The sequence below is a fragment of the Bos javanicus genome, chromosome 1, assembly GCF_032452875.1.
Source record: "Bos javanicus breed banteng chromosome 1, ARS-OSU_banteng_1.0, whole genome shotgun sequence".
In the NCBI taxonomy this organism is placed as follows: domain Eukaryota; kingdom Metazoa; phylum Chordata; class Mammalia; order Artiodactyla; family Bovidae; genus Bos; species Bos javanicus.
In genome coordinates this window covers 143,396,268-143,416,959 of record NC_083868.1, presented here as the reverse complement: position 1 = coordinate 143,416,959, position 20,692 = coordinate 143,396,268, and positions in this window count along the sequence as shown.

Genomic DNA, 20,692 nt, shown 5'->3' with positions numbered 1-20,692 from the left:
AATTGACTTTTAGAGAATCGATTTCCCATATCCTGATCCAGACTCTTTCCCAGGATGCCCTGAGGTGCCCTAGTGGGTTTGTGGGGAGGCAAGAGAGAAGTGATGTCTGTGGAACATCCCATCAGTGGTCCCAACGGGCATCCACAGAGACCCCATGGGCTTCCTAGCCATGTTCAGGGAGAGCTGTTCCCTGGTCCAGGGATGCGGAGTCACGGGCATATCCATCACCTGGTGGAGAGGCTTGTCTGGAGGGTGGCCAGACCCAGCCAACTCACCACTCAAGCCTGGGGCTCCCAAGCTCTCTTCCAGGCCCCCTGAGGCTGGCAGAGTGTGCTCCCACCCCCAGCTTCTCTCTTCTGACCTCCTGGTCATTGTTCAATTGTTAAGTTGTGTCCGACTCTTTGCCACCCCATGGACTGCAGCATGCCAGGCTTCCCTGTCCTTCACTATATCCCAGAGCTTGCTCAGACTCAGGTCCATCAAGCCAGTGATGCCATCCAACCATCTCATCCTCTCTCCTCCTGCCTTCAATCTTTCTCAGCCTCAGGGTCTTCTCCAATGAGTCAGCTCTTCACCTCAGGGGCCAAAGTATTGAAGCTCCAGCTTCAGCATCAGGGTTGATTTCCTTTAGGATTGACTGGTTTGATCTCCTTGCTGTCCAAGGGACTCTCAAGAGTCTTCTCCAGTGCTACAATTTGAAAGCATCAGTTCTTTAGCACTCAGCCTTCTTTATGGTCTAACTGAGAGAGTTAATTCTTAGGTAGGTTAATAAGGAATCCAGGGCCCTCATGGAGGAGAAAAGAACAAACATTTTTTCTACACTGCTTTGTCTTAGTCACATAAGACATTATTTCCTTTAAGCCCACAGCTAAGATAGACAACAAAACTCATCTTGCTCAAGGATATGTTTTTCCTTAAGCTCTGTACTAATGATTATATAACAACAATGTATCTTGCTCAAGGGTATGTTTCTCCTTCTGAACAAGAACCTTCTGACTAATCTTGTTATCTTAAGACACATGTTGTGGGAGTGGGTCTGGTAAAGTATATAAGGCCTTGCTAAGACTAGTGAGGGGGGCACTCTCTGTCCCCCTTCCAATGTCGATCTCAGAAGGTTCCTCTGTCTTTTTTCACTGTAATAAAACTTATGCCACACAAGAGCCCTGAGTGATCAAGCCTGGATCCCTGATCCCGAAGCTAAATCTTTGGAGATCATGAGTCTGACATCATTCACTGTAAGCCATCATAACTCTCACACCCATACATGACTACTGGGAAAACCATAGCTTTGACTCTACAGACCTTTGTCGGCAAAGTAATGTCTCTGCCCTCCCTGGCTCCTGCTTTTAAGCAGATACAACAACCCTTCCCTTTGGTCAGATGCTGAGTCTCTTCCCCTGGGATGCTGGCCTGTGAGTCCTGCCTCTGATGTCTGCTGGGGATTCATTGGGTCAAGGCAGGAAGTTTGCCTAGGACTGTGCTGCTGCTTGAGATCCCCGAGACACACTAGAGGCTCCTCCTCCTTCAGGACAGTCGTGCTGCCCAATGCCCAGATTGGAGGGGTTTGCTTCTCCCAGAAATAAAAAGGCAAGGAAGCAGGCTCCAGTGACACAAGTGTCTGTGAGCTCACACTTGTTGCTCCACACAGGGTCGCTGGCCTGGCCTGGCTGGTGAGCTCAGCCCTGCCCCGTCCCAGACAGGAGCCTTTCTGAGCCCTCACCTGGATGCCACAGTGCCCTCCCCAAGCCCCAAGGCCTTTGTCCTCTCTCCAGCTGCCTCGTCCCCTGCCCCGCCTTCACTCACTCACCTGTGGAAGCTCCACTTGGGATGGTGGCCCCGACCAAGCTCTGTCACCCGCATGGCCGTGCCCACTGCCCAGACTCAGGGAGCTGCTGCCTCTCCTCTGTCCTCCCCCGACAGCGGAGTCTCAGGGGAGTCAGGGGCGGCATTCAGGCCTGGTCCCCACTGACCACTGTGTGGCCCTGGACAAGCTGTGGACTCCTTGAGCCAGGCTGTCCTGCTGCTCCCCTGGGCATTCCTGGCAGAGGCGGTGGCAGTCGAGCCAGGGCGGGGGAGGGGGCTCTGGTTTTGTCCTTTCTAAGGCGGGGTTGGGGTCAATTACCTGCATCTCCGGAGTTCAGCTTCCTGCCTGCATCACAAGACCATTGTGGGCAATGACAGGCGATGCTTGAGGTCCTGCCGGCCTGGCACCAGAGGGACTCCAGAGCCGCTGGCCCTGGCGCCATGCTCCCTGCCAGCCCCACCCCAGGCCCATCGCTCATTCCTGCCACCCCCTATACCCCCGTCTCTGAGCTGCCCCTCCTCTATGAAGACCCCAGGAGCCGAGAGGGGGTCTGTGGCCAGAGGCTTCTGGGCGGCATAGACGGCATTTTCTCCTGTTGGTCCTTTTAGAAACAGAGGAGGGAGGAGACAGGGCGGGGCGGGGGTGGGGGAGGAGAAACGGTCCCCGAGCTTGGACACTGCCTGGGTTTGGCCCAGCACCTGGATGACCGTGTCCCCCTAGCACATGTGTGTTTCCTATACAACCACGTGACTCTGTGCCAGAGCTGTGCCTATGTCCACTGCTGCTGTCCCGAGGGCCAAGTGAGGTCCTTGGGTGCTGGGGGGAAGGGCCTGATGTGGGTGATGCCAGGACTCACAGCGCTGGGTTAGCAGGCTCCAGGTTAGAAAGTGGAACTCAGGGAGGCGGGCTGCAGAAATAGTAACAAGAGCAACAGGCCATGCTGTTCTGTGTGGACAAGCCTGCCTGGCTCTCTGAGGGTGGGGACCCTTCCCTCCCCGATCAGACCCTTGGGGACACTCAGGGCCACTCCTGCACAGGGACTCGTGATTCAGAGGGAGGGACAGTGGCCATGGTCTCAGAGTCACGGTGCTGCCTTCAGGGCCTCTCAGAATGTAGACGGATGTTAGTATTCTCTTAGTCTCATCCCAGCACTGAGAAGTTATCAGATCTAATGTCTTAGGGCAAACGGAGGGATTCCACGTTTTGATGAATGAAGATAATGCAACTATGCATGTGCTGAAAACTTCTCATTTTAGGACACTTTCCCTCTCATGGGGCTTTCCTGGTGGCTCAGACAGTTAAGAATCTTCCTGGAATGCAGGAGACCCAGGTTCGATCCTTGGGTTGGAAAGATACCCTGGACAAGGGAATGGCTACCCACTCCAATAGTCTTCCCCAGGAAATTCCATGGACAGAGGACCCTGAAGGGATACAGTCCACGGGGCCGCAAAGAGTCAGATATGACTGAGCAACTAACACTTTCCCCATCATGGGAACATTGGATTGAACTGTAGTATTTTTAAGCAGGAATATCTGGGGAGGGGGCCTTTTCTGTTTTTGTTCAGGGGCCAGGAGGACAGGCCCCTGCAGCAAGGGGTGCCCAGTTTGGACTCTCCTATTTTTGTCACCCCAACGCTCTGTCCCTTCTGGCTGCCAGGAAGAGGCTGGATGCCTTTCTCTGGTTTCTTATCAGCTCACCATCCATTTCTTGGCAAAATTCTGTTAGCCTTTGCCTTGCTTCATTTTGAACTCCAAGGTCAAATTTGCTGGTTACACCAGGTATCTCTTGACTTTCTACTTTTGCATTCCAGTCCCCTATAATGAAAAGGACATCTTTTTTGGGTGTTAGTTCTAGAAGGTCTTGTAGGTCTTCAAGAATTTTGCCAAGAGAACACACTGGTCATAGCAAACACCCTCATCCAATAACACAAGAGAAGAGTCTACACATGGATACCACCAGATGGTCAATACTGAAACCAGATTGCTTATATTCTTTGTAGCTGAAGATGGAGAAGCTCTTTACAGTCAGCAAAAACAAGACCAGGAGCTGACTGTGGCTCAGATCATGAACACCTTATTGCCAAATTCAGAATTAAATTAAGAAAGTAGGGAAAACCACTAGACCATTCTCAGTTCAGTTCAGTCGCACAGTCGTGTCCGACTCTTTGCAACCCCAATGAATCACAGCACTCCAGGCCTCCCTGTCCATCACCAACTCCCGGAGTTCACTCAGACTCACGTCCATCCAGTCAGTGATGCCATCCAGCCATCTCATCCTCTGTTGTCCCCTTCTCCTCTTGCCCCCAATCCCTCCCAGCATCAGGGTCTTTTCCAATGAGTCAATTCTTTGCATGAGGTGGCCAAAGTACTGGAGTTTCAGCTTTAGCATCATTCCTTCCAAACAAATCCCAGGGCTGATCTCCTTCAGAATGGACTGGTTGGATCTGCTTGCAGTCCAAGGGACTCTCAAGAGTCTTCTCCAACACCACAGTCCAAAAGCATCAATTCTTCGGAGCTCAGCTTTCTTCACAGTCCAACTCTCACATCCATACATGACCACAGGAAAAACCATGGCCTTGACTAGACAGACCTTTGTTGGCAAAGTAATGTCTCTGCTTTTGAATATGCTGTCTAGGTTGGTCATAACTTTCCTTCCAAGGAGTAAGCGTCTTTTAATATCATGGCTGCAATCACCATCTACAGTGATTTTGGAGCCCCCCAAAATAAAGTCTGACACTGTTTCCACTGTTTCCCCATCTATTTCCCATGAAGTGATGGGACTGGATGCCATGATCTTCATTTTCTGAATGTTGAGCTTTAACATTTTAAAGTTTAACAATGAACATTTAACATTCACTTAAAAAAGTGAAGCTTTTTCACTCTTCTCTTTCACCTTCATCAAGAGGCTTTTTATTTCCTCTTCACTTTCTGCCATAAGGGTGGTGTCATCTGCATATCTGAGGTTATTGATATTTCTCCCGGCAATCTTGATTCCAGCTTGTGTTTCTTCCAGTCCAGCGTTTCTCATGATGTACTCTGCATATAAGTTAAATAAGCAGGGTGATAATATACAGCCTTGGCATACTCCTTTTCCTATTTGGAACCAGTCTGTTGTTCCATGTCCAGTTCTAACTGTTGCTTCCTGACCTGCATACAGATTTCTCAAGAGGCAGGTCAGGTGGTCTGGTATTCCCATCTCTTTCAGAATTTTCCACAGTTTACTGTGATCCACACAGTCAAAGGCTTTGGCATAGTCAATAAGCAGACATAGATGTTTTTCTGGAACTCTCTTGCTTTTTCCATGATCCAGCGGATGTTGGCAATTTGCTCTCTGGTTCCTCTGCCTTGAACATCAGGAAGTTCACGGTTCACATATTGCTGAAGCCTGGCTTGGAGAATTTTGAGCATTACTTTACTAGCGTGTGAGATGAGTGCAATTGTGCAGTAATTTGAGCATTCTTTGGCATTGCCTTTCTTTGGGATTGGAATGATAACTGACATTTTCCAGTCCTGTGGCCACTGCTGAGTTTTCCAAATTTGCTGGCATAGTGAGTGCAGCACTTTCACAGCATCATCTTTCAGGATTTGAAATAGCTCAACTGGAATTCCATCACCTCCACTAGCTTTGTTCATAGTGATGCTTTCTAAGGCCCACTTGACTTCACATTCCAGGATGTCTTGGCTCTAGGTCAGTGATCACACCATCGTGATTATCTGGGTCATGAAGATCTTTTTTGTACAGTTCTTCTGTGTATTCTTGCCACCTCTTCTTAATATCTTCTGCTTCTGTTAGGTCCATACCATTTCCGTCCTTTATCGAGCTCATCTTTGCATGAAATGTCCCCTTGGTATCTCTAATTTTCTTGAAGAGATCTCTAGTCTTTTCCATTCTATTGTTTTCCTCTATTTCTTTGCATTGATCACTGAGGAAGGCTTTCTTATCTCTTCTTGCTATTCTTTGGAACTCTGCATTCAGATGTTTATATCTTTCCTTTTCTCCTTTGCTTTTTGCTTCTCTTCTTTTCACAGCTTTGATTTAGGTCATACCTGAATGGTGTAGTGGTTTTCCCTACTTTCTTCAATTTAAGTCTGAATTTGGTAATGGTGTGATCTAAATCAAATCCCTTATGATTATACAGTGGAAGTGATAAGTAGATTCAATGGATTAGATCTGATAGACAGAGTGCCCGAAGAACTATGGACAGAGGTTTGTGACATTGTACAGGAGGCAATGACCAAGACCATCCCCAGGAAAAAGAAATACAAAAAGGCAAAAAGTTGTCTGAGGAGGCCTTACAAATAGCTGAGAAAAGAAGAGAAGCTACAGGCAAAGGAGAAAAGGAAAGATATACCCAGCTGGATGCAGCGTTCCAAAGAATAGCAAGGAGAGATAAGAAAGCCTTCCTCAGTGATCAATGCAAAGAAATAGAGGAAAACAATAGAATGGCAAAGATAGAGATCTCTTCAAGAAAATTAGAGATACCAAGGGAACATTTCATGCAAAGATGGGCCCAATAAAGGACAGAAATTGTATGGACCTAACAGAGGCAGAAGATATTAAGAAGAGATGGCAAGAATACACAGGAGAACTGTACAAAAAAGATCTTCATGACCCAGATAACCACAAAGGTGTGATCACTCATCTAGAGCCAGACATCCTGGAATGTGAAGTCAAGTGGGCCTTAGAAAGCATCACTATGAACAAAGCTAGTGGAGGTGACAGAATTCCAGTTGAACTATTTGAAATCCTAAAAGATGATGCTGTGAAAGTGTTGCACTCAATATGCCAGCAGATTTGGAAAACTTGGCAGTGGCCACAGGACTGGAAAAGATCAGTTTTCATTCCAATCCCAAAGAAAGGTAATGCCAAAGAATGTTCAAACTACCACACAATTGCACCCATCCAACACACCAGCAATGTAATACTCAAAATTCTCCAAGTCAGGCTTCAACAGTACGTGAACAGAGAACTTCCAGATGTTCAAGCTGAATTTAGAAAAGGCAGAGAAACCAGAGATCAAATTGTCAACATCCGCTGGATCATTGAAAAAGCAAGAGATTTCCAGAAAAACATCTATTTCTGCTTTATTGACTATGCCAAAGCCTTTGACTGTGTGGATCACAACAAACTGTGGAAAATCCTTAAAATGATGGGGATACCAGACCACCTGACCTGCCTCTTGAGAAATCTGTATGCAGGTCAAGAAGCAACAGTTATAAAACATGTATAATATCATATAAGAAACGAATCGCCAGTCCAGGTTCTATGCAGGATACAGGAATCTTGGGGCTGGTGCACTGGGATGACCCAGAGGGATGGTAGGGGAGGGAGGCAGGATGGAGAACATGTGTACACCCATGGCGGATGCATGTTGATGTATGGCAAAACCAATACAATATTGTAAAGTAAAAAATAATAATAATAATAATAATAAATAAAAAAAAAAAGAAGCAACAGTTAGAACTGGACATGGAACAATATGTTTTTCCCATGGTTCCAAATAGGAAAAGGAGTGCGTCAAGGCTGTATATTGTCACCCTGCTTATTTAACTTCTATGCAGAGTACATCCTGCATATGCTAGGCTGGATGAAGCACAAGCTGGAATCAAGATTGCCATGATAAATATCAATAACCTCAGATATGCAGATGACACCATCCCTATGGCAGAAAGTGAAGAAAAACTAAAGAGCCTCTTGAAAGTGAAAGAGGAGAGTGAAAAAGCTAGCTTAAAACTCAACATTCAGAAAACTGAGATCATGGTATCTGATCCCATCACTTCATGGCAAATAGATACAGAAATAATGGAAACAGTGACAGACTTTATTTTTTGGGTCTTCAAAATCCCTGCAGAATGTGACTGCAGACATGAAATTAAAAGATGATTGCTCCTTGGAAGAAAAGCTATGACCATGCTAGATAGCTTATTAAAAAGCAGAGACATTACTTTGCCAACAAAAGTCCATCTAGTCAAAGCTATGGTTTTTTCCAGTAGTCATGTATGGATGTGAAAGTTGGACTATAAATAAAGCTGAGCGCCGAAGAATTGATGCTTTTGAACTGTGGTGTTGGAGAAGACTCTTGAGAGTCCCTTGGACTGTAGGGAGATCTAACCAGTCAATCCTAAAAGGGATTAGTCCTGAATATTCATTGGAAGGACTGATGCTGAAGCTGAAACTCCAATACTTTGGCCACCTGATGGGAAGAACTGAGTCATTGGAAAAGACTCTGATGCTGGGAAAGATGGAAGGCAGGAGGAGAAGGGGATGACAGAGGATGAGATGGTTGGATAGTATCACTGACTCAATGGAGATGAGTTTGAGAAAGCTCCAGGAGTTGGTGATGGACAGGAAAGCCTGGTGTGCAGCAGTCCATGGGGTCACAAAGAGTCGGACATGAATGAGCGACTGAACTGAATGTTGTCCATTTGGGTGATGACCTTCTTGCCAGTTGATCCCTGCAGAGTGAAGTCAGCTCCCCACGTACTGATCAGAGGGTTGCAGAGTCTTCCTACCTGGGAAGAGAAAGGAGCTCGGCCTCTGAGTGTTCAGACAGTGGAGAGCCCTGGCTTCTGGAATGGCCAGCAAGGAGCAGACCGGACACACCTCAGAAGGCAGCAGAGGGCATATGGGCCAATGCAGCTTCACCAGGTTGGATACCAAGGCCAGGGCCTCCCACCTGCAGACACCCACACCGATCAGAAACCGGGACCCCACCATCTTACACGGGCTTAAGTGCTCTCGTCTCCGCAGGGTCCATGGGGGGCTCCCCTGCTGCGGCCTTGACCACGGTCTCCCTTCTGACAGCTCCCATCCTAGCCTCTTGGGTCCTGGGAGGTGCTGGGCCTGAGCGCCCCCAGATCCCTCACTGAGCTCGGCTCTTGGAGCAGACCTGACCCCCGAGGATGGGGGTCCCGGGCTCTGCTGCCTTGCCATCCTGTGTGGCTGGTGTTACTCTGCCGGGAGCCCCGAGGTGGAGGTGGGGACATAGGGGTGTCTTTCTGTCGCTGCCTCTAGCTGCAAGGTGCTCTGGCAATCTGTGCAGTGTGACCCGGCCTCCCTTGGTCGCACCCTCTCTTCCTATCCCTCCCGTGTCAAGGCGGCCCCCCTCCCAGGAACAGGGTGGCTCCCTTCCTTCCCTGCTCGTCTCCTGGCCTCTTGGTGTCACCTCCCATGTGAACTGTCCTGGAACCCTGGCTGCACGTCTGCTTCTGGGGGACCTGCCCTAGCCAGCCCCCTGCTTTTGCCTTAACACCCTATCTGGCCTCATCCCGTCTGTCTTTTGGGGTCCCTGAAGCCTCATTGCCCAGGCAGAGGGTGGAGTGGGCCTGCCTTTGGCCAAGCACTGCTTGCTCCCTGCTTACAAGAGGAAGGAGGAAGGTGGAGGAAAAAGTAGGGGTGCATTGGGGTACGAGCAGGCTGGGTGCCCACTGCATGGACCCATCCAAGTGTTAGGGACTCGAGCCAGTATCCTTGAGAGCTGGTGTGGCCCACAGACCTGGGATGGTAGAGCCCCATGGTTACATAAAGTGCTCCTTACATAACAGGCATGAAGAGACATGAAAAGCCCCGGGCAAGTCAGAACCACTGCCAGTGGGTGGGGCCTCGACAGACAAACGCCAGGGAAGTGGTGAGTAAGGGCTGGAAAGCCCCCGTCCCACAGGAAGGGGAGTCTGGGCCCGCAGCCCTGCCGGAGAAAGTGGTGGACAGACAGACTGGCACGGAGGCCGCTACCCACTCCCAGGCTGGCGGCCCACGCCGAGCAGGTGGCATCCGGAGTCCGAGCCTCCAGCCCCTGGCCTCCGTGACGTCACTCTCACTCATGACAGGCCTGGATGTGTCCTGGGTCTTGCCGCAGGCCTGGCACCTGCCCTCATGACAGGGCCCCCAGGGAGGCCCCCTCTTGTCTGTGGCAGCCCCTCCCTTCTTGCCTGGATTTAGAGTCCACTCTGGTCACCCAGGATAATCCTACCCTGGGGTCTTAGCTCAGTCACACCTGCACAGACCCTGCTTCCACGTAAGGTGATGTGCTCCGGTTCCAAGTGTCAGGACAAAGACGTGTTTGGGGGACCCCCTTCCACCCACTCCAGTTGACATCGGAAGGTCCCCTGACTCCTGACTCTGCTGGGAACACAGAGAGGGGTCCTGGGAACCCAGTCCAGGACAGAGCTAGCAGCCCAGGGCCCATCTCTGTGAGCATCTTTGTTGCCCTCTGAACCCCAAACACACTGATGACCCCTCTCTGAGCTGAGTTAGATCATGGTTGCCCACCCCTGCCCCTCACTCAGCTCACCTGGGCCACTTATCTCAGGAGAGCCCCAGGTGGTTCCCTCCCTGGGATGCAGAGCTTCACCCAGACCCCCGACTGGTCCCCCAGCTGCTCTGGACAAAGCCGGGATTGGAAGGCAGGGTGCCCAGACCTGTTCTCAGGCTCGGAGGCACTGAGGATGGAGTGGAGAGGACAAGAAGAGGGAGAAGGAGATGAAGAGGGGACCAAGGTGACCCCAGAATCCTAAGGCCTTATTCCAGGGTGTCCCCATCCCCAGCATTAGCTCCCCAGCACCACCAGGCCCCTTTCAGGCAGCACACTGCCCACCACACCCATGCCTCTGACACAAAAGCCTTCCTGCCCATCTCTTCCATCACTGGCCCCCTGGGGCCGAGAGGCTGTGTCTGATGGGGGGCGGGGGTGTGAGGAGGCTGTTTTGCTCTCGGTTCCTCTGCTGGGAGGGAGGCCGCCCTGGCCTTTGCCTTCCTGCCTTGACCTGAGCTGCGCTCCCGGGCCCCCCAGGCCCTCCCCTCTGTGGCTGTCCCTGGAGGGCAGATACATAAAAATAGCTCCGTCTTACTAAGCCACAGGCCTCTTTTTTGGGATGCCGAGCCTGTCTTTCAGCTTCCCGGGACAAGCCCCAGACGACACAGAGAGGGGTGGCTCGTCCACACGGGCCCAGCTGTCCCGGCTGGTCGGCCTCACCCACTCTCAACTGCCGCCTGTCCTGTGGGGCCGTGTCCCTTCCTGCCTTCCCTAGGGACCCTGTGGGCGTGGAGCACCTGCCCTGCTGGCCTCACGCTGTCCCTTTTTAGAGCAGGGAGGGGCCCCTGGGAGGTCACCCAGCTGCTGCTCTGCCTGCGGCCCCAGCGCAGCACCTGGGGGTGGGGGGAGCCCAGGCCTGGTCTCGAGCACACAGTCCAGCTAATGGGCAGGGATGCCATCCACAGCCACAGACAGGAGTCTGCAGCCCTTCTTCCTTTCAGGCTGGAAAGCAGTCTGGATGTTTTCTTCCCAGGAAGTAGCCAGACAAGGAACGTACTCAGAAGACCCCAGGATGGGGAGTGGGGGTACTCACGGGAGCTCTGGGGCTGCTCAGCTCACTGGGCCACCTGGGATTTCCAGCTGTGTGGGTGAGAACACACTCCTGTTCCCTGACAGTGGAGGGACATGGGGCCCCACGAGGTTGCCTCCACAGGGAATGAGGGAACCCGCCTGGGGGTGTGGGGCACCCCGGGGCAGTGTGGTCAGCAGACCCGCTGGCCTCTGAACAGAAGCTCCACCAGTCTTCAAGGTCCTGGAAGCCCATGGTGGTCCTAGCCCCGGGCTGAGGCTCAGTCATCACGCGTGGTCCCTGGTTAAGCCCAGGGTCAGCGCTGGTCCCTGATCCAGGACTCGCCTGCCTTCAGCCCTGCTCCTCCCTCCTTGCCTTGCTGGGTAACATGGTTGCCGACTCACCGTGGAATGGTGTTTAGTAATCGCTGGCTGTGATCCTGAACCTTGGGTTGGGAGTTCAGACCGTTGACTTTGACCATGACCGTCAATCCGACCGGGTTTTGTCTCCATTTCACTGCTTTGTTTGTCCCCCTGGCCTCTGTCCCTCTGTTCCCTTCTCCTGCTTTCTTACTTCAATGTTTCTCCATGTTCATTTAAATCTGTCCTTTGGCTTTTCAAATATTGAGGGCAGGAGAAGAAAGGGGCAACAGAGGATGAGATGGTTGGAGGGCATCACTGAGGCAATGGTCAGGAGTCTGAGCAAATTCCAGGACAGAGTGAAGGACACGGAAGCCAGGCGTGCTGCAGTTCACAGGGTCGCAGAGTCAGATACGACTGAGCAACTAGATAACAACGTGTTAGAATCACACGTCGGGTAGGCTTTTCAGGTCTTCTTACACTTAGCAATATGTATTCAGGCTTCCTCCATGTCTTTCTGTGGCCTCTGCTTTTCTATGAGAAATCAGCCATCACTTGAATTGCTATTTGCCTGCACATCAAGGCTTCCCTGGTAGCTCAGTTGGTAAAGAATCTGCCCGCAATGCAGGAGACCCTGGTTCAATTCCTGGGTCAGGAAGATCCCCTGGAGAAGGGATAGGCTATCCACTCCAGTATTCTTGGGCTTCCCTGGTGGCTCAGCTGGTAAAGAATCTGCCTGGAATGTGGGAGACCTAGGTTTGATCCCTGGGTTGGGAAGATTCTCTAGAGAAGGGAAAGGCTACCCACTGCAGTATTCTGGCCTGGAGAATTCCATGGACATATAGTCCATGGGGTCAGAAAGAGTCGGACATGGTTGAGCAACCAAATAAGAACAAAGTGTTAGAGTCACACATGGTGCAGTCTTTCACACACCACACATCATGTATTATTTCTCCTTCAGCTGAAGACTTTTTCTTTATCCTTTTCTTTTTTGTAAATCAGTTTACTTGTGATGTGTCTGGGTGCGGTGTTCTTTGACTTCGGCCTCTTTGGGACTTGCTGAGCTGGTGGAAACTGCGTTTACGTCTTTCCCCAAATTTGGGACGTTTCATGCTGTTATTACTTCACATGTTTTTTCCGTACCATTTTTCCCTCCTCTCCTCTGGGACTCAAATGACACAAATGTTAGATACTGTCTCACAGGTCCCAGAGGCTCTGTTCATTTTCCTCTTCAGTCTTATTTTCCTCTCTGTTGTTTAGGTTGGAACTCTTCTGTCTAAGATTCACAGGCCTCCCTGTCATTGCCAATCTGCTATTAAGTTGTGGATGAAAACAATCAATACACAATCAATAATTGTATTTGAGCCAAACGGGGATCTAACCCAAAGCCCGCTTCCCAGAGTATTCTGAGAAGCTGCTCCACAGAGGCAGAGTATTCAGCACAGGTTTGTGTCTTCTCTGAACAAAGAACACTAACAAGTCAGGGAAACTTTCCTTCACAGTTTCAAAAACCAGACCAGCATGTGCACAGTGAGTTAGCTTGGCCTTGGCACGTGGGAAGGAGGCTTACCATCAAAGAACCAGAACCGGTGTTCCAGGAAGGAGGCATTTAGTCCTTTATTTTTACCATGGACAGTCTACTTCTGAAGAGTGTGCCTTTTTCTTTACTAATGAAGGCAGATGTACAGCGTATGTTTGATAGACCACAAGCAGGCTGCTCTAGTCAGCACCAAGTTCAAGCTAACTCACAGATAAGCCAGAACCACCTCCCTGCATCTCCATATATGAACATTTCCTTTTATCAAAGTCCATCCAGGGATTTTTCGAAGTTTCAGATAGTTAACCTTTCAGCTCGACAGTTTCTACTCAGTTCTTTTTGGCTGTTTCTATTTCTCTAATGAGATTTTCTGTCTTTCCATTCATCTTAAGTGTATTTTCCTTTATCACATGGAGCAGAGTTACAACAGGTGCTTGAAGTCTTTGTCAGAGAATTCCAGCCTCTGGGTCATCTTGGGGGCATCTAACGATTGTCTTTCTCTTGAGAATTTTGTGGTTCCTCGATGTCACATTATTTTGGATTGCCTCCTGGACATTTTCTGCATTGCATTGTGTAGACTCTGGGTCTTATTAAAATTCTCTGGAAAAATTTTTTTTTTTTTTAATGCAAGCAGTGAGTCCAGTTGGGTAAGACCACAGGCTCCATGTCACCTCCTATGGGCTGAGGTCTCCATTTCAGTTCAGCTGTCAAGGTCTTTGCTATGTGGCCATGGGTCATCTCCAAGCGGGGCTCAGCAGGGAGCCCAGGACGGGACCAGCTTCGTACATAGAATTAGGAAGCCTCTTCTCCAGCTCTTTCCTCTCCAGACTTTCTCCTGCAGTCTTCAGCCCACAGGGACCCCATTTCTGCTTCTTCCGTCCAGAAGGATGGCGTTCTTCCCAGAGCTGCAGCTGCTGCTGCCTCTGCTGTCGTGATTAGCAGGCTTTCCCTTCACCAGGAGCAGAGCCCGCACTTGATGGTACAAAGTCATTTTGACTGGTGTAAGCAGTGCAATATTTTCAGATCACTGGATTCAGGTGTGCAAAACTTGTGTCTGTATCCTTCAGAGAACTGGTTTCACCTATATTTGAAAACCTCCATTCCTACTGATGGCAAGAAATACATTAATCAAATCAAAGGAAGCCATGTCTTTCGTGCTTTATTGTTTTATTTTTCTAAAGCGGTTTAGTCTTTCTTTTTAAAAACACTCTGTATTTATTTGTCTGTGCAGAGTCTTTGCTGCAACACGTGGAATCTTTTGTTGCAGCGTGAGAACTCTTAGCTGTGGCATTTGGGGATGGAACTCCAGCCCCCTGCATTGAGAGCATGGAGTCTTAGCCACTGGACCACCAGGGAAGTCTCCTGCCGTTTGTACTTTGAATTATTACATCTAGAGTTTTCTTTCCCCTGTCTGCTGGTAAACAGCAATAGAGAGATTGGTCAGTGGGTGATTTGTGAGTTTCTGGGCTGCCTGCAGACAGCTGTGACAGGGTGCCCACAACCAGCTCTGGAGGCAGCTCCGAGGGGCTTGACTTCAGTTGCAAAGCTGCCCTGGTGACCACAGTCTGGGGTCTCTCTGGTCCTCCCAGAGCACCACAGGGGATGGAGAGCAGCGGGGTGGCCAGAGATGACCACGTGCGTCCACCTGGCCCTGCACGCCCCTCGTGGTCTGGGAGCTCCGGGCCTGCAGCCATCCTTCCTGCCGACCTCCCGCTGTGGGCTCCGTCCTGCGCTGTTGGAAGGTCGTGGGGTTTGGCCGAGCCCATCATTTGCTTCCTACTGGGGTGGGTGGGTGGGTGGCAGTGCCGTGGCTGGTGGCCATCCCGTGAGCTGGCTGCCTGTTCCGGCTGCCCTCGATTGTGTGTGTTTTGTTGTTGTTGTTATTGTTCTGTCTCTATGTCATGTCTACTTTTCGCGACCCCGTGGGCTGCAGCACGCCAGGCTCCTCTGTCCTCTACTATCTCCAAGGGGTTTTCTCAGATTCATATTCATTGAGTCGGTGATGCTATCTAACCATCTCCTCCTCTACTGCCGCAGAGGGATGTGTTACTTTTAATCACCTTGTGGATAAATTACACAGCAACAGTCCATTCCTGCCTGAGTCTTCCCATATGAAGGGAGCTTCAGGAAGATGAGTCATGTCCACGTGGCTTAGTGTACTGTCTGGCACGTTGGGGTCCAGAGGGGGCTGGCCCTGAGACCCAGGCCCCTGAGAGTCATGCTCCAGCCAGCTCTTCTCTCAGGAACTCTGAGGATGTGGCTGTCACTGTGGAGACTAAACAGATGTCGGGGGAGGTGATGGGGCTTCAGAGACTGAGCTCCTATAGGCTAAGAGGCAGACCCTGGGGTGTAACTCGGAAACACACAGACCTTCAGAGCTAGCATTCTGAGTGGGAGGGGGAGGTGGACAGAGAAACACTGTGAAGCCCCGGGACAGACCAGCCAGCGCCTGACACCGTGTGCAGGGAGGTGGGAGGTGGGCAGTTAACAGCAGGTGCGGCTGGGGGGCTGCAGAAGAGGGTCCTGCAGTTCAGCCTCTGGAGGAGAGGCCAGGTGGGTCTGTGGAGGAGGGAGGCCAGGCGTGTCCATCGCCCAGTGGATGTCACCACAGGACCAAGTTGCTGCTCCAGAAGTTGGCACAGTCCTGGCAGGACCACCCGGGTCCTCCCCTGACCAGCAGACACGTTCTCCAGATGGTGGCGAGGATGTAGTATCCATGAGAAACCTCTGAGGCTGTGGAGCCTTGATCTGGGGCGCAGCTCGAACTTTCCTCTTGGCAGAGCCAGACTCGGAGGAACACCGACTGCCAGCACAATGGGAGGAAACCCTGTTTCCTTTACTTTCTTAGGGGAAAAAAACTAAAGTTCAGAAGAAACACGTGGCAAGGGAGCGCTTGGTTCTGACTCCCGGAATCCACAGGTGCCCGGTGTCATCGGGCGGGTGGAACTGGGTGGGCTCGAGCCAGGTCTCAGCCCAGCTTTGCTGGAAAGCACCCATGTGACTGTGATCACGGCACCCGCCTCCCTGCCTCAGTTCCCATCTGCAGGGCTAAGGGGCTGGATGAGAGCAGAGCTGGCGCTGCTATGGCTCCTGACATGCTGGTCGCCAGGGTTTTAAACACTTAGCAATGAGTGTAACCCATCAAGCTCCTCTGTCCATGGCATTTCCCAGGCAAGGATACTGGAGTGGGTTGCCATTTCCTCTTCCAGGAGATCTTCCCAGCCCAGGGATCAAACTCATGTCTTCTGCATTGCAGGTGGATTCTTTAGCATCCGAGCCACCAGGGAAGCCCTACAAATGAATTGCCTATGTTTAAAAAGAGGGACTGTCACCTAAACACCCAGCTTTCCTGGAAGCCAGTCTGCAAGGGGCCACCGAGGCTCCAGGATGGACAGGACCCTGGCTCCGGTTCCCTGCTGCGCCCACCTGCTCTACCCCTTCTCCTGTCCCTTCCTGCCTGGCTTTTGCAGCCACCGAGTTCTCCTACTTTGTGCTGGTGTTTGCAAATGCCCGACAAGCTGTGCCACGTGGGTGGACGATGACCGTGGCCACATGAGACCAAAGTGAGAACTGAAAAACCCGCCGTGCCGCATGGTCCTCAGGGCGCACACCTATTCTGTGGCCTTAGCACACGCTGTCCACTCTGGTCCGGGCATGAGCACTGAGGGGTCGAGGCTGCTGTGTGCCAGGTGTGTGCCCAGAGCAAGTGCACAAGCCCAGTGGCCACCCTGGTCGCCCTCTCCCTCGGAGTCCAGGGGTTTTCAAATAATGTCCACTCACTGATCGGCCTGGCCACCCAGCAGGGTCCCCAGAGAGCTTGACCAGGACGGATTCCCTAACAATCTCCTCTGATTCAGAGGCCTCAGTCTTCACAGCCCCCAGGGTGATTTGACCTTGGTGATAGATGAACAAGTTAGACCAAGTCCCAGGTAGCTCCTAGGTGCCCGTCCGAAGATCCTTCTGTTGTGTCAAGGCCTCTGACAGCCACGGCCTTGCAGGTGAGGAGCACAGAGCAGTAACTGAGTCCACTTGCAGGTAAATAAAGCTGGCTTCAATAAGCTGAGGCTCACTTGGGATGGGAATCCTCAGACAGGGGACGCGTCCCCCAGTCCCAGAGCGGAGGGGCTGTCTCAGGGGAACCGGCTCAGGTGATGGTGGTGGACGCCCCTGGTAGACGCTCCTCAGCCCCCCTTCCATTCAGACCAGTGCAAACCACGCCTCTAAAGGCCCCTGGGCCCGTCGGGGTTTCCGTGCAGCATCAGGAGGGCCTGCTGTCCTGGTGGAGCTGGGCTCTGTGGAGGGCTCGGGTATCATGGGCTCTGGGCAGGCGGGAGGGCTGGGTGGAGGTGCGGGAGAAATTGTTGTGGCCTTCCTGAATGGACAGGCCTGTCCAGCTGTCCCCGCAGTGGTGGCCATGCTTGTTCACAGTCTGGGGACCTAAGCCCATGAGTTCTCTTTTGTCTAGGCTCCTTGGAGCCGAGTTTCCCCATCTGTGAGTGAAAGAGTCCCACCATCAGGGCACCACTGCCTGACCCTGACTGTCTGCTGGGCACCCCAACCCATAAGCCTGCAACACCCATCCCACCCTGAATCGGGGCGCCCCGCCAGCCCTTCTGCCTTCCGTACCCCGCATCCTGGATTCTCTCGTCCATCCTCGTTGGCTGATTCACTCTAACTCCACTTATCTCTGCGGCCCCTGAACTCCAGACACTGGCTTTAATGGAATCAAGGGAAGGGGCGCCCCTGAAGAGCATGGGTCTGGGGGAGACAGACGAAGAAAAGCAAGGGCTCACAGAGGCAGTGGAAGCTGGGGGGTGGGGGGAGGAGCGGTGGGGCGGGGGAAGGGCTGTGAGGGAGTGGGGACCAGGCTCTGCCTGCTGGCCTCCCCATGTCCCTGCGCCCTCGGTTCCCCTGTCCCTGGCGTGGTGCTCCCTCTGTCCCTCTCTCCTGTTTCCTTTGCTGATGGGCTATGCTCCAGGTGGGCCCTCCCATCTTGTCCTGCCCAGCATCTTCTGGGTACTGCTCCCCCTCCAAGCCCCCTCTCCAGCTGGGAACCAGGCAGCAGGGGTCAGAGGAGCTGACACTCAGGAGCGAGTGCCTGGGGCAGTGTGGGATGACCCCACCGCAGAGGACTGTCACCGCTCAGCGACCAAGCAGAGGCCCCGGGGTGGCTTGGGCCTCAGCAGCAACCCCCCTCACCTGTCTCCAGCTCTTTCTCCATGGTCTCATCACTGCTGGAGGCCTCCCACCTACGCCTCTCCACACCTGGGGCTGCCAGGCCTGTGGGGCAGCCCTGCTCTCCTGGGGAGTGGTCTGCTCCCACTAATGGGGGCAGCCCACCTCATGTGGCTGATAGTGCCCTGGGAAACCACTGCATCCTTTCAGACTGAGCCCTTGCTTCACTGTGCTCCTGCCAGTTTCAGCTGTTAATAAACTAGACCCACGTGTGGTCAGTAACCCACATCTTGCTCTTCTAGGGTGGCTGTCATCCAGGGAGGCTGGACGGCCAGGCGACGCTGGATTAGGGAGGAGGGACCAGACTGCTCACTTTGCTCCTGTGTCCCCGAGCACCACATGCCGCACAAGGCATGTGTGCACACACGCCTGGCACGTACACATACACAGACATGCGTGCATACACAAACACCTATGCACACACACACACTCCAGCCCTTTCTCGTGCCCCCTGCACTGTGTCTTTCAGGATTCTGTCCGCCTCCAAGGCCTTTCTGACGCATGTCTGTTGGGAAAGGAGGGGTTGAGAACACATACCAGGAGGAACTGGCGGAAAAGATGGTCAGATCCATGGGAGGGGTGACCCAGGTTATAGATGGCTCTGGTTGGCCACAGCAACAGAAGCAGGTGCAGAGGAGGGGTGAGTGGCTCCCTGGGATCCGTGGGGAGTCCCAGGGAGGTGGTATGGTCTGCAGAGATGTGCATTAGCACTTGGGTTTGTGAAGATGAAGGGAGTGTGGTCTGGTGCAGTGATGAGGAGCCAAGAAGCCCCCAGCCCTGGTCCCAGTGAAGGGGAGAGAGAGGAGACCCCAAGGTAGGAGCAGAGGCAGGGAGCCAGGGCAGTTATAGCAGGAGATACAGGGACCCCAAGAACCAAGGGAGGCTCTGCCAGCTGGGGATACCCAACTGTCTCAGAAGGAGCCGGGAAGGTGAGGGGTTGGGGTGGGTGGGAGGTGGGTGTGGATTGTGTGCAGACCACATGACCTGAGGGTCGTGCCCTGGGAGCTGGTGGTGGGCACAGGGATTCAGGCTCCTGGAGACGGGGCTGCAGGTGTTGGGAAGGCCGGGGGAGACTAGGGTGTGAGTGGGCGAGTGTGTGCACGTGAGTGGCTGTGTGTGATGTATGTGCATCAGTGGTGTGCATGCATGAGGTACATGTGTCCCATGTGTGAGCGATCCTGGGGTGGGGGCACCCCGGAGTTCAGCCCCTTCCTCCTCCTGCTGATGGAGGTACAGACGTCAGCTTACTCGCTCTGCTGCCAAGTTCAGGCGAGGGGATTCCCCAGGCCTGAATGCCTGGATTTCAGCCCCAAAGTAAGTGTTTTGTGAACTAAGAGGGCAGGCACAGGAACTCTTAATTTTTTTTAATGCAAAAGATTTAGGGAAAAAATGCTAGCCATTTTAAGGGGCCGTCCTGAGGGTCAGCATGGCTGCTGGCCCTGAGCAGTGAAACCAGAGCTCTGGTATGTCCTGGACCCCCTAGAGTTGACTTGGCCTTCCATTTCCTCCCCAGGCCAGGGAGCACAATGAGCAGATTTAAGGATGATTTCATCAGGGGTTGAAACAAAAGGGCTGTGTTCCTCCTCTAAGGGTGGCGTTCCTTCACTCAGCTGGCCTGATGTCCCCTTGACAGCTCTCGCAGGCCCTGTAAGGTGAGGTCCTGAGCGTTTGCTGTGGTTCTAGGATCCTAGCAACACGGGTTTCCCTGGGTTTATCTAACTGGTTTCCCTGTGCTCTTGCCTAGAATGAAGTGAATGAAACAAAATCTTGACCCTGGAACTTGATGGAAGTTGGACGCCGGGCATTGCTATGCTGGGTGGGGGGCACACCCAGGCGGCCTGCAGTGAATAAACACCACAGCATCCCTCATCCCTCAGCTTGGCTGCACCCAGAGCCGGATGCCGACCGCACCAAAGAGCTGACGGTTTATGGAACCGAGGCCACACTCGGGTTAACCGGCCCATCAGGGTTCCTCGAGCGTTTGCACATTTCCAAAGACTAAACAGGCACAGACTTCATGATTTGTGGCCAGAAATGACAGGGAAGTGCTCATGGAGTGGAATTTGCGGTTGATTCCTGGCATTCCTAACATACTTTAGTGTTCAGTGCTGGAGAAGTGACAGTCGGGCCCCTCCCCCGAGGCTCTGTGATAACAGAAGCCCACATTGCATGCGGTCCAAGTTGGGGCTCTGTCCGCAGGTGGAGACAGTAGGGTGTGGCCGAATCACTTTGTTGGAGACACTCCATCTCCCCGAGGTCTCCCTAGGGGGGTTGTCTGGGGGCCGTGTCGGGGGCTTTAGTCCCCAGCTCTCTGCTGGCAGGTGATTTCTAAGGAACATAACTGGAAATGCCACCGTGGCATCTGTCTCGCTGGGGACACAGCACCTGGACCCCAGGGGCACCAGCAGCTCCAGGAGAGACTATGACTTGGGGGGA